General features: G+C 44.2%; 1 protein-coding gene across 1 annotated transcript in view; it reads left to right on the plus strand.

Moving 5' to 3' along the window:
- The first annotated feature begins 11242 nt into the window (after positions 1-11242).
- Positions 11243-14306, plus strand: part of CYFIP2 (cytoplasmic FMR1 interacting protein 2) — a 137847-nt gene continuing 134783 nt past the window's right edge. Inside the window, 1 exon segment of the mRNA XM_078150535.1 lies at positions 11243-11405. The gene's annotated coding sequence lies outside the window, so the exon portion shown is untranslated.

Raw genomic sequence — 14306 nt, forward strand, 5'->3', positions numbered from 1 at the left:
AGATACTGTAATATACCCTAAAAAGGTGAGTTAACCAACTTCATATATGCAAACTAATGTTGTATTATCAAAGACTATTCTAAATATATTCTAAGACCTATCGTTTAATCATTTTATCATTTTATAAAATACTCCTACAAGGTAGCAATCAGGAGTCCCTAATTCACCTGTAATGGGGCTTTGTCGTACAAAATGGCCTAAGATGGGGCCACCATATGGGGCATGGCAAGGATTTGCTTCTGGTAGAAGATGTCATGTTATTCTACAGGGTGGGGAGGAGACTTCTTTCCATTGACTAGGTAGCTGAAACAAATATCATCTGTAAAATTACCAGGCTAGGACACACTTTCTCTCTCTCTCTCTCTCCCTCCCTCCCTCCCTCTCTCTCTCCCTTTCTGGCAGGTCTTGTTCACTATGCACTGAACCACCTTCTCCTTCTCCCTTTTAGTTCTAGTGGCCCTAAGAAATAGGTTTGGGGCTTTGCTCTAGGATTACGAAGAGAAATCCCCGTGTCTGATGACTTTGGAGCCCAAATTCCAGGTTCGATGTTGCTGCCAACCCAGCAGGGGAGTCCTAGGAAGCCAGGGTCCTGGGAATGGGGGATTTTGGACTTGGAACTTGGTGGGACTAATGCTATATAGAAACTAAATTAAGCTGTGAACCTAATCCCCTTCCCCTCCCTAGAGACTGAGTTGGTATAAAGAGGGATTATGCACTCCCCCTTCTTTGTCTGAGTCTGGAGAATGTTTGGATGTTTGTTCTTGCTATCCCTTTGAAATAAGTATTCCTTTGTATAAGCTACTCTGTTACATGGTTAAACAGAACTGGGTTGCATGGGACTCCTAAAACTGAGGGAACACAGTTGGTGGGCATACAATGGCAGAGACTAGTCACCCTCTCCTGAGTCTCTTCACACTGCTGGAGAACCCTGGGGGAGAGATGAAATGTAACCTAGCTGGCCTTCAGGCAGTGGGGGCCAGGGTTGGCACTCTTACACACCCTCCTTATATTCTTGACAAAACATCATCAGGGCTTAATGGTTTTAAGGGATACATCTTGGTTTCAACCCTAATGGGCAGCTAAGTAGCATAGCAGATAGAGCACCAGGCCTAGAGTCAAGAAGATCTAAGTTTAAATTTCATCTCAGACACTTACTAGCTATATGACCGTAGGCAAGTCACTTTTTGTTTGCCTCAATTTCCTCATCTGTAAAATGAGTTGGAGAAGGAAATGGCAAACCACTCTAATATCTTTGCCAAGAAAACCCCAAATGCGGTCACGAAGAGTTGGACATGAATGAAGAATGACTGAACAACTTCAACCCTAATGCTGAACAACTTAAGTCTCCAACAAAGGCTAAAAGGTAACTGTTTTTCACTGTGTGAAATAAGCAAACAATTCTTTTGAAGTGGCAATGGGGATGGAGGATGGAGAGATGGCAGACTAGAAAGGTTAATTCACATACCCAAGGTGATGCAGCCCCTAAGAAATAGGGCCAAACATTCAAACCTAGCTATGCTCATTCCATAGAATCTCAGAATTTCAGAGTTGGAAAAATCTCTGTGGCCATCTGGCCCAACCTATACCCTAGAAGAATTCTCCTATTGATTAACACATATAGATATGCTCTCCATTCTTGCCTTCATTTTCCCCAGATTTTTGCTTACTTTGTTTATTTTACACTGACAGCAGCCATGGTCTTGTCCTTAATCATTTTGTATGGTGTCATGGACAGCTTATTGGACAGTGAATCAGAACAGCCTGGATTCTAATCCCATTCTAGACCCTCTGCTCTTTTTACCATACCAAATCTGCCATGTGTTTAGCAGATCTATAACTAGGACAAAGTAGTGGGTACTTTACCCCAATGCACTGGAATTTACAGGACACAAAAACTTACTTTTTAAAGAAAGATTGTTTGATTTTAAAAGTTATGCTTATGTTCTGATAGCCTTGCTCTGTTCATCAGTGTTGAAGAAACTGAGTTTAGCATCTAGTTAGCAAGAATAATTAGTCAGATTAGGAAGCGACCAGGCTGCTTCCCCTAGGCTGCTGAAGCCCAGGTGACCTACTCCCCAGAATGTTACACTTAGCTCCTTTTCTCCCTAGCAGCAACTTCATGGCTTCCCAGGTTCTCCCTCCCAATGCCAGCCAATGTGCCAGGATCTCTTCTCCTTTGCCCCATCACAAGAGTAAAGGAGCCAATTTCCTGGTATCTCTCTCTATAGGAGTCAGGGTCTTAGGGTTTCTCCCCACGGACTAGAATCCCAAAGTTTCATCTCCTGCTCAATTTAATTAGTCTTAATTTTTCTTGTATTTTCACTTTGAGAATTACATAGCTATTTTTTAAGCCATGGGGTTTTTTTTGGGGGGGGTGTTTTTTGTTTGGTTTTTTGCTGCTTGCCCTAGGCACCAAAATTACCAGCTACAATTCTGCTGAATAGCTCTCATGCCATTTGAATGGAAAAAGAATCACTGGCAGCAGATCATATATCTATGAATTTACAGGCAAAGGGGAATCCTAATTCAATTAAACAATTATTTATTAAGTTCATCTAGGTACTGGAAATACAAAGACAAATATGGAACAATCTTTGACCTTAAGGGGCTTACATTTTACTGGGAGAGAGGGAGAGAGGATGGGAGGGGATACACAAATAACACACACAAATAAATATAAAGCAAGGAAAGCTGAGGTGGGAGATCCCTAACAACTGGGAGAAGGACTGAAACAGCTTCATAGAAAAGGTGTTAGCTAAGTGTGAAGCTAAATTGCTTCCTGCAGAAGGTGGAACTTTAGCTGAGACTTGAAGGAAACCAGGGAAGCCAAGAGGCAGAGGTGAGGAGAGAGAGTCTCACTCTAGTCACTTCACTTCTGTTGGCCTTAGTTTCCTCAATTGTAAAGTGAGAATAATAATACCAACCTCCCAGGGTTGTTGTAAGGATCAAATGAGATAATATTTGAGAATAAAAGAAAGAAAGAAAGAAAGAAAGAAAGAAAGAAAGAAAGAAAGAAAGAAAGAAAGAAAGAAAGAAAGAAAGAGAAAAGAAAAAGAAAGCAAAAAAGAAAGAAAGGGAGGGAGTGAAGAAGGAAGGAAGGAAGGAAGGAAGGAAGGAAGGAAGGAAGGAAGGAAGGAAGGAAGGAAGGAAGGAAGGAAGGAAGGAAGGAAAAGGTGTGTTTCAGTAACATCTAAGAGGCCATTGTCAAGGGATCACCGAGTTTGTGGTCAGGTGAGAAAGAGGGAGGTGTAAGAAGGGTCCAGGTCAGGAAAGGCTTTAAAAGCCTTGATGTTTGAGTTTAAAGGCAATAGGGAGCCCCACGAGATTTTGTTTTTTGTTTTTAATAGAAGAGTGACATGGTCAGGCCTGAGCTTTAGGAAGATGAATTTGACAGCTGAGTGGAGGGGTATTCTAAATTGCAGTTAGAGAGTAGTAAAAATATAGATTTTTCCCCCCCATCCAAATTCAGAGATCCCCTCCATCCCAGGTTAAGAATCCTTGCTCTGACTTCTTCATTTTACAGTTAAAGAAACTGAAGCACAAAAAGGCATAGTAAAGGTGTGGAATAGTGGCAAATCTGGAACTAAAACTCAGATCCACAGACCTCTTTCCATGACACCATAGTGTCCCTCAGGGGACATTTTATTATGTATTAATAGCTGTATAAGGAGGAGACATGTTGCAGTAGATAGAGAGATGGCCTGGAAGTCAGTAAGACCTAGATTCAAGTCCTACCTCTGATACATATTGGCTCTATCTCTTACCATGGGCTAGTCACTTAACCCTTAGTGCACCTGGGCAACTCTCTAGGACCAGAAAATCTTCATTTCCTCTCGAGGAAATAACTACAAAATGAGAAGGTGCCAGCCTCCATTGACAGAGGGGGTTTCCTAACCTGGAACTTCTCAAATGCAAATGAAATCTCAGGTCCATTCACTAACTAAGGTTGTCTTAGTTATATTTGTATGATCTCAAAAATAGATTGCTAGAGTCAGGGAACCATTTGTAATTGAGTTCTCATGCATATGCAGGCAGGGTTTAGGTTTTGGTTTTTTGGGGGTTTTTTGGATCTATTATCAAGACACTGAACCAATATTGCAACAGAGGAATGTATAATTCCTGGAGAGTAAAAGTAATATCTCACATTTCCGTAGCACTTTTGGATTTACAATGTAATTTCTTCACAACAACAATATGTACATATATATTTTTATTATATATTATAAGTACATATATGGATACATATTATAAAATAAAGGTGAATATATAGATATAATAGCTATCATTATTACACAAATGTGAATATATAAATAGACATTGATATAGTTAGTAGCTGATATAAAAATATGACTAGCCTGCGTAAGATATTGATAGATGTCTTGTCTGAGGTCTTTCCAACTTCTCTAGTTTTCATTTTTGTGGAGGGTAGGAAGGCCATGCCTACAAGCCCATCAGTCTAGGGAAAGGGGGTGGTGCAATGCAGATAGGGCCTAGTACCACTGTGGCTGGGCAATCTCTTCTTCACTCTGCTGTCTCCAAGAAGCTTGTCAAGCTAGCATTCTATCTTTCTACCTCACATCAAATAGCTGTGGTCTAGGGGTATTATAGGATCAGAATAGAAGAATTTCCCTGATCATTCTCAAGGGGTAGGTAACATCTAGCTCACCATTGCTAGCTTAGCCCATTTCTATCAAGCACTAATTATATAAAAATCTATCACAAAAGCAAATAAAGCTTCTTTATCAAAGTAAGTAGTAAATGGATATTAAGGAGATCATACAAATTAGACAAAAGACTACCCAAGAGTCGATGACCTCTTTGGGAGTGAGTTAAAATTCCAGCTCTGGAGGAGAGAGAATGATCTCCTAAGGGGAGTTCCCTCAGCAGTCTTGACAGTCAAAGTCAAGGGACATGCCAGGGGCTAGCTTTTCCGCACATCTGTGACTGGGGTGGAGGTGGGCAGAGAATCTCCAATCTACCATTCTAAAGTTCTCTCCTGCTTTTCTCAACCACCTCTCTCAAACTCTTTCCCTGAATTGTCTTCAGTATCATCCTGAGGGGTTTCTCAGCCAATCAGGAATCAGATCTCATTCCTCTTGGGGCAGCGATCAGGAAAACTGTTCCAGGCTTTGGCGTAAGTGTGGTCACATTTACATGCACTTTGAGGTTTACAAAATGCATACCTGTCAAGAAAGTATAGCTAATAATACCATTACTATAATTATCTCCATCTTGGGGAAGGAGGAAGGGAAGGGAGAGAGTCCAGATTTGTAATTTCTGTGTAGGGAGTTCCAGTGAGGAAATTGCCTCTACAAAAGCAGATCTGAATTTTTGTTTTTTGGCAACTTGTTTCCCTGGGACATTGGAAAATTAAGTGACTTGCTCAGGGTCACACAGCCAGAGTATGTATCTGAGGCAAGACCTCAAGCCCAGGTTGTCCTGATGCTGCAGGCAGCTCTCCATCCACTACCCTGTGCTGTCTCTCATCTCCATCTCACAGATGAGGTCATTTTGGCTCAAATAAATACAGCAAGATTTGTCCATAATCATACAGCTAGGCCATTGAAGAGACAGGATTCAAACCCAGGTTTTCTGGCTGGGTTTCCACTACACCACACATACTGAAACAACAATAATGAACCAATTTCAAAGGGTTATCATTTTTGAGCACTTTTAAATACTGCTTCTAAAAATCCCAATGTTGATATTTGGGAAAGTAAGGTGTGAAGGTTGGAGGAGAGGGGAAGAGGAAAGGCCAAAAAATAAAAATCCTTGGCTCCTTATTCAAAGCCAACCTCCACAGCCACCTCCACATCTTTCTCACATTGCACTTAAAAAAAAATCCTTCTGAAATAGCATTTAAAATTGGAATCCTAGAAACAGTGATGTATCATCCAACCCAAAGGATCACACATTCTAGGTGTGTGATGATAATGGAAACTCTATGAGGGCCAGAATTTCTGTAAGTCCTTTCTGGGTCTAGCCTAAGGTATAGCCAGCCTATAAACATTCCTGTGTCAAAAAATGACCATGTAGGGGCAGCTAGGTGATGCAGTGGATAAAGCACCAGCCCTGGAGTCAGGATGACCTGAGTTCAAATCTGGCCTCAGACACATAATACTCACTAGCTGTGTGACTCTGGTCACTTAACCCCAATTGCCTCATATAAAAAAAAAATTACCATGTGGGTAGCTCTGAATTCTGGGGCAGAATTGCATAAATTGCATAAATGTCTCCCTCTACAAAATTAATAATCTTTTATATTGGTAAGGTACTGCACATATCTTTCCAATGCTTCTTCCTTACCAACCCTGTAAGGCCATAAGGGTGGGTATTATTTTCAATTCAATTCAACAAGCATTTATTAAGCACCTATGACATCTCAGGCACTGTACTAAATCATGAGAATACAAAAAAAGAAAAGACAAAACAGTTCCTGCCCTCAAGTAGCTTGCATTCTACACGGAGGAGAGGGGGAGGTGTACAACATGTACATACATAAATAACTACAAGATACATACAAAGAAATTTCAGGAGAGAGAGAGAGAGAGAGAGAGAGAGAGAGAGAGAGAGAGAGAGAGAGAGAGAGAGAGAGAGAGAGGAGAGGAGAGGAGGGAGGGAGGGAGGAGGGAGGAGGGAGGGAGGAGAGAGAGAGAGAGAGAGAGAGAGAGAGAGAGAGAGAGAGAGAGAGAGAGAGAGAGAGAGAGAATTAACATTTGAGGGGAGTATGAAAGGACTTCCCCTAAGAGGGACACCTGTGCTGGTGCTTTGAAGAAAACCAGGACATCTGTGAGGGGGAAAGGAGGAGATAGAATATCCTATTCTCCTTTAATAACCAGGGAAACCAAGGCTCAGAAAGAGTAAAGGACTTGCCAACATTACGTAACTAATTAGTGGCAACTCAAAGCCTAAAAACTTCTAGACCTAAACCCAATCCTGTACACACCAAAGTCATTGAGAAGGTTCCTAAGGTAACTATCATCAAAATTTGCCTTTCTGAAAGCCCCATCTGGAATTGTGGGGCTTTCTTACCAGTCTGGCACAATGGAAAAAGATCTGGCTCTACATTCAGAGGACCTAGTACCTCTGCCACTCACTACTTGTGTGATCATAAGCAAATCTATTAACCATTCTGGGCCTCTGTTTCCTAAACTTTAAAATGAGGGCTTTGGACTAGGGAGTCTTTACGGTCCCTTTCTAGCTCTCAATTGTGTCATCCTCAGATCATCTAATCCAACTCTCTCTCTCTCTCTCTTCCTCCCCCCCCTCTCTCTTTCTCTTTCTCTTTTATAAATGAGGTTCAGAGAAATTAAAGGACTTGCCTTTGGTCACGTCATTAGCAAGTGGCAGAGGTGGTATTTGAACCCATCTTTGAACTCACTTTCTGGTCAGAAGTGGCGGGGGGGGGGGGGGGGGGGGGGGGGGGGGGAATCATTGCCCATGGATTCTTTTGTCACCTGTTTCCATTAATTGGTTCCCTACAGGCTTGGTTGCTCATCAGTCTACCTTTTTGATGTTGTGCTTTGTTGCCAATGACATTGGGACCCTCTCCCCCTCTGTTGTCTTTTAAGGAGATGAATTTTGTTCTCATTGAGGAGAGAAACTAGGATTTCCAAGGATGAATGCTGTTTGTTAAGCCACTCTAAGGCAGTGGTCCCTGGAGTATTGGTGATCCACAGGGACCTTCAGGTAGCATTTTATAAGCTGGTGTCTGTGTGAGCTGCTCAGCCAGAATAGGAACAGGGGGTGGGGGTGGGGAAGGCGTACTCTTTAAGTTAACTTTATTGCTAGAATTTCAACCAAAGCAAAATGATCTAGGTTTGAATTCCAGCTCTGCCTATGTGACCTCAGGCAAGTTATTTAAGCTCCATGAGCCTCGGTTTCCTTACCTGTAAAGTGAAGGGATTGAACTAGATGGCTTCTCAGGTGTAGATAATCCTATGGTGCTTTCTGGTTTTAGACTTCTGATCCTATGATCTCTCTGCATTTTAGTTTCTTTATTTATAAAATGAGGGATCAAAGATAGAAACAAAAGGCCAATACATCAAAATAAGCATGGTAACAGGCTTAGAACCAGGAGCAAAGGGTGTGGCTGTCAACTGGGGAGAATGGCCAAAAAGCCCACTGTGATCTAAAAATATGAAAGACTATTATTGCGCGATAAGAAATGACTGATTCACAGAAACATGGGAAGATGTGTTTGAAATGATACAGAGTGAATGAAGGGGAACCAAAATAACAATAAACACAATGATTACAACAAAGCAAATGAGATCACTAGAAGAAGCCAGACCCTGAAACTGAAAGACCAGTGATGATGCCAGAGAAGACAATAAAGCATCTCTCCCTCCTGGGAGCTGGGGTGGGGAAAGGTGTATGCCTCATCAGACTTGTTCACTGTATTGGTGATGGGGTTAGTATTTCCAGAAATGATGGCGGCATCAATAAAACATTTACTTTTAATGAGTAAAATGAGGGAGTTGGTCTAAATACTCTCTAAAGTTCCTTCTAGCATTAAATCTATGATTCTATGACCCTCAGAAAACTGGGTGCTATTTATAGTAACTACCTGAGCCCCTGGAGAATCTGCATTTCTGTGGTTACAAATGTCAATACTTGATAAAATGTTGTGTGATCAAAAAGTTTGAAAGCTATTCCTCAATCAGTAATTATAAAACACGGTAATGGGAAATTATGTAAGGGCACCCCAGAATAGAGTCAGGGAAATTCTAAGAACCACAGACACTTGGTTTTGGAATGCACACATAGATTCACACATTAGACTATAAATAAAAATACTCCCACACTCACCCTCATTTTGTGCAAAGCCTTAACCTCCTTCTGGCTTGGGTGAGGATAGGGGGGTGGTAGAAGGGAGGAGGGAGGAGGCAGCAGAGAACCTAGCTAGTAGGGTGGCATCAGATAGCCCTAAGTCACAAAAGATGATGGGCAAAGTAGAGTCTATAGAAGTCTACAGTTGGCTATTGAACTGCTATAACCACAGATATTCAGTTCCTTAAGTTAAGTTTTCTTTAATAATGTACAGTTTCCATTGACAAGGGAGGCTGTTTTTAGGATGATTTTTTTTAGACTGAGAAGAAATGTACCATGTAGAAAATAGTGTATTATACTTTAAATGACTATTTATAGGACCTTCTCAGCTTTTTCAAGAAATATTTAAATAATTGCTGCACACACACACACACACACACACACACACACACACACTTCTTTATAGTGGCAAGGGACTATAGTTTCAGAACTGAATACAATGTCAGGGTTTTTCTAATACACTGGGCAAAATTTTCCCCCTCTTTTTTATTCTTTGTTATAGGGGATGGTTCTCTAGGAGGTAGAAAAGAGGAGTGATATATTGGAAAATACAGATGATGTGAAAACAAAAGATAACAATAAAATTTATTTTATTTAAAAAGAAATATTTAGGAAAGAGAGTACCTTATCTCATGATGCTTTTGAGGGCACTGAAGTAGAACATTAGAGCTGGAGGAAACCTTTGAAATAACCTAGTCTAAACTTTTCCTTTTAGAGAGGAGAAAACTGAAGACCAAAGAAGCCAAGGGAGTACATTGGTGTGAGATAAAGCTGGAAAGGTAAATTAGAGCTCCTAACTCCTGAACACTTCCTATATCTCCTTCTTCCCTCCTCCCCCAGGGACCAGAACAGTTAAAGTAGGGCAGCATGGCGCAATGGATAGAGTCAGATGACCTGGATTCGAATTCTGACTCTACTATCTGTGTGGTCTTGGGCAAGTCATTTAACTTCTAGGGACTTCAGTTTCCACCACTGTAAAACCAGGCAGTTGGGCTTGATGGCTTCTGAACTCCCTTCCAGATGTAAGTGTATAATCCTATGATTTATGTCCCAGGATTGGCCTATTACTCAATAAGGAAAGAACTATGACTCTCAAACCAGGTATTATGATTATTCCCAATTCAATAAACCTTTGTTAAACATCTACATTCGAGACAAGATCTTATGCTAGGCATTAGAAATTCATAGCATACCTACATTTTAACAAAGTGTTTGACAGTCTGTCACGCCTCCCTAGTGGACAAGGTTAAGAGATATGGGTTAGAGAGTGTTTGTGGTTAAATGGTTGAATGACCAAGGAAGGCTTTATGGATAAGATAGTACCTGACTTAAGCCTAGAAGGAAGGGACTTTATCACAGGGAGATATGAAAGGATCATAGAACTAGAGCCCTCAGAAGCCATCTAGTAATTTTACAGAAAAGGAAACTGAGGTCCAGGAAGATTAGATGACAGTCAAGTAGTAAACATCTGAAGGACTCGAACCCAGGTCCTCTGACTCCAGAGTCAGTGTTCTTTCTACCGTACTGTGCCTACTCCAGGCATTGGGAGATGATCTGGGAGGGGTGATGTAAGATGGGAAAAGGAGGGAAGAAAATAGGGAGGATAGCGATTACTCAATAAAAAAGCAGTGTAGAATACTGGAACGGGGGCAGTGAGGTGGCATAGTGGATAGAGTACGGGCCCTGAAGTCATGAGGATCTGAGTTCAAATCCAGCCTCAGACTTGACACTAGCTGTATGACCCTGGGCAAGTCACTTAACCCCAACTGCCTAAAATTTTAAAAAAATGGAACAGAAGATAGTATGAGATCAGGCTCGAAAGGTAGATTAGAGCTGGGTTGTGGAAGGCCTTGAATGCCAGAATCAGAATCACTAAAGTAGTAAGAATTCTGTATATATAGACCAGTATATGTGCATGAAGGGAGGGTGGGGTACACAACAACCTCGTAAAAGCTGCCAGTCTCCTAAGACGGACCTGATATGTTTGATACGCAGGTGCAGTTCTGCTCAAAAGATGGAGCACTTGGGCCTGGGTTCAGCCGAAATGAGCCCTTGAGGTACATGGACTTGAACCTCCTCAGATGTTGTTCTCACGCCGCTCCTTCCCCTCCCTCCCTTTGCTCCAGCGCTGCGCGGTCCCTTCCCTAGGAGAGATTTTCAGTGCACAATCCCGTCCCAGACCCCGCCTCCTGCTCTGTCAGGCCCCCAGGGCCGGGCCTGGGGGATGGGGGCAGAGCCCTGGCCGGACGATGGGAGCGATTTAGAGCCGGACCAGGTGAGAGGATCGCCGCCACTTGGGGGAGAACCCGGTCGCCGGGGCCATTTCCTGCTCTTTGTGTGACACATACAGAGGCAGTGGCGGCTGAGGCAGGAGGAGGAGAAGGGGGAGGCGAAGGGGGGCGGGGGCGAAGGCGGGGCCCCGAGCAGCCGGCGGAGCGGAGCCGGAGCCAGAGCATCCTGAGCCCCGGCCCCAGCCCCGGCCTGGCTCCGGCCCGGGCCCCCGCCGCAACCGTGGGCCCCTCCCCTGGACCTGCCGCAGACCCAGTGGCTACCTGGGCAGCTCCAGACACCAGGTAAGCGGTGCCAAGGGCTGCGCACCCCGGGGTGGGGGGCGGAGGGATGCTTGGCTTCAGGACGAAAACAGGGGCAAGGATCAATAAGGATGGGGTCGGGGATGGGGATGGGGATGATGGAGATGGGGATGGGGATGGGGATGAGGATGGGGATGGGGACCGGTAGCTGGAGGTACAAGCTGGGGCAAGACCACCCCAGCAGTCCCCTTCCTGTTTTCCAGCATCCCCAGGGCACAGCGCCCGCGGGGGCGCACGGAGGTGTGCGGGACTGGATGTCAGGGCCCTGCGGGTTCTGGCCCCGCGATTCTCCCTCTCTCTCCCCCAGATGTCCGTCCGGGCCGGCTCCAGCCCCTCCCTCCCCTTCAGCCCTGTGGCCACATCTGGGCCTCAGGCGAGCCCCGAAGGGCCAGGGCGCACGCGGCCCCTCGGCTGAGAGGTGGCGGGGGGACGGAGGGGGGAGTCCGGGGCCCTGCCAGCCACCTCTGGCTCCTGGAGGAGCCGGGGCAGGGGCACGGCGGGGTCTGGTTGCAGCAGGTGCGGGCCGTATGGCCGGGGGAACGGAGGGGAGAGAGAGGAAGCGGCGCTCCCACAATGCCTAGAGACACCTGCAACGGCGGCACGGCAGCATCCCCGTGTCTTGTTTACTGCAGAGCCGGAGCCGCCGCCTCTGCTGCCATCGCAGCCGCCGCCACCGCTGCTGCTCCTGCCCAGGGCCGCCCCCCACCCAGCACCCGCCCATCCCCCTCACCCTTGTTCCCCCTCCCTCTGCCCGTGCCATTCGTGGCCCTTAGATTTATGATGAATTACCGGATTTGAGGGAAACGTGGGAGCCTGAGCAGGGGACCCACATCAAGGGAAGGTTCAGGAGAAAGCTAAAGAGCCATAGACAGTCACAGCTCTGGGACTTAAGACAGGAAAACTGTTGTCACCGTAAGGATTCAGGCCTTCACTGGCTCCTCCCAGTCAGTGGCCTTAGGGGTAGGTAGGAGAATAAGCCTAGGAAGCTAGGCTCACTCTACCTGGTGATAAAGGTCAAGATCTTCTGCCTGATATTGAAGACCTTGTCCAACATCAAGCCATCCTCTTTCTTTTCTTATCTCATATTTCTCCCCTGGGAGAATTCTGTGCTCCAGCCAAAGTGGACAACTCCCAGAGACAAACTGAGCTCTCAGGCTTCGGCACCTTGGCTTTCACGCTGTTCCCCATGTTTGAAATGTCTCCCCTTTTGCCTGTTGAATTTTTATTCATTGTTTAAAACCCGACTCTGTTCTCCTCTCCTATGATGTCTTCAATTTTGCTCCTATCTCCAAAGACTTTACCCCTTGGCACACAGGGAGTATTTTGTTTAGTACCCCTATAAGGCAAGTGTCATGTAATACTGTGTTTAAAAGCTATCCTTACTGAGATTCCTTCTATTGGTCTGTGAAATCCTTGAAGGATAGATGTAGATATAGATATAGATATAGATATAGATATAGATATAGATATAGATATAGATATAGATATAGATATAGATATAGATATAGATATAGATGTAGATATATATAGATATAGATATATGTAGATATGTATGTGTGTATGTGCAGAACCACCATGTAGGGGGATAATATATAGGGATAGCTTGGATTTTCAGGAAGAATTTCATATGTATGTAACCAAGTGACTAGAGAATGAGTGGGCTGCCAGAACCAAGTGGATGAGACGGTGAACAGATCGAAGGTGTGGACTATGCTTGTGGGCCAATCAATTCACTTCAAAAAGACTCGGTGTCCTCAGCTGAGAAGTAGGGTCAGTGTCCACACAAATGTTTGGAGAATGCTGAGGAATCATCAGCTCTGGAGGTTTCCCCTCAAACGTGGTTTGGCCTATGTTGTGCCATGGAGGGCCAGGGAGGGTAAAAAGGCCTTTCTCCTCCCTAACTTAGTTTCCTCCAGCACTGTTTAGTCTCTGCTGCATGACGTTCTGTGGCAGGTAGCAAGAGGGGAGACCCACCCCCACCCAAGTGAGGCGCCCAGTCTGGGGAATACTAGTGTCACTTTCCATTAACCACCTCCTGACTGAGTGCACCTTCAGGTCTGTGAATCTGTTTGTTCTTAGGAAGTTATTCAAGGACATTCAAAGTTTGGAAAGATAGAAAAATTTGAAATATCACTTGTAGGGAAGTACCAGAGAGAGTGTCAGCCTTGGGCCAAATGGTGTGGTTGGCAGTTTGTTTTCTTTACCCCTAATCACTTCTACGACCTGCCAGCATCTACTGACCTCGTGCTCAGTCACTACTTTGACCTCTGAATTCTGCTCAGGAAAATCTGCTAAACTCTTTCACTTGAATGCATGTGTGCGCGTGACTGATATGTACAAAAAGCTGGCCATTAGTTCTTCCAAAGATATTTGTCCACAGTCGTTTACAAGCTGTATGACCTTAAGCATATAACCTGGGCCTCAGGAAAATTGGGGGATGGGGTTGGACTAAAGTGATCTATGCTCCCATCTGATTCTAAATTCTATGACTCTATGATAGAGTTTTAAGTCAAAGAAATGAAACTCCAATGGTAAAAAAAAAGTATTGGCTTAGTTTTTGGTGGAATGTAAAAGAATAGGTTTATCTTTCCAGTTTACAGAAATCATGTCACACAGGTAAGCTTGTTATTGAATCCTTACTATGTGCAAGGTACTATGTTCAACATTTGTCATAAAGACAAGAATGAAATGGTCCTGGCCTTTAAGGAGTTTATGTTCTACTGGGGGGAGGTGAGTGTGAGGGTGAAGTATCATAAGACTAGTCCACTAAGGGATGTGTGTGTGTGTGTTGTGTGTGTGTGTGTGTGTGTGTGTGTGTGTAGAGACAGAAAGCCAAGAATCATTTTCATCCTTGGAAAGCATTGCTAAGTGCCTAGCACCTAA

This window comes from Phascolarctos cinereus, unplaced genomic scaffold, assembly GCF_003287225.1.
Source record: "Phascolarctos cinereus isolate Bilbo 61053 unplaced genomic scaffold, phaCin_HiC Scaffold_2;HRSCAF=192, whole genome shotgun sequence".
Classification (NCBI taxonomy): domain Eukaryota; kingdom Metazoa; phylum Chordata; class Mammalia; order Diprotodontia; family Phascolarctidae; genus Phascolarctos; species Phascolarctos cinereus.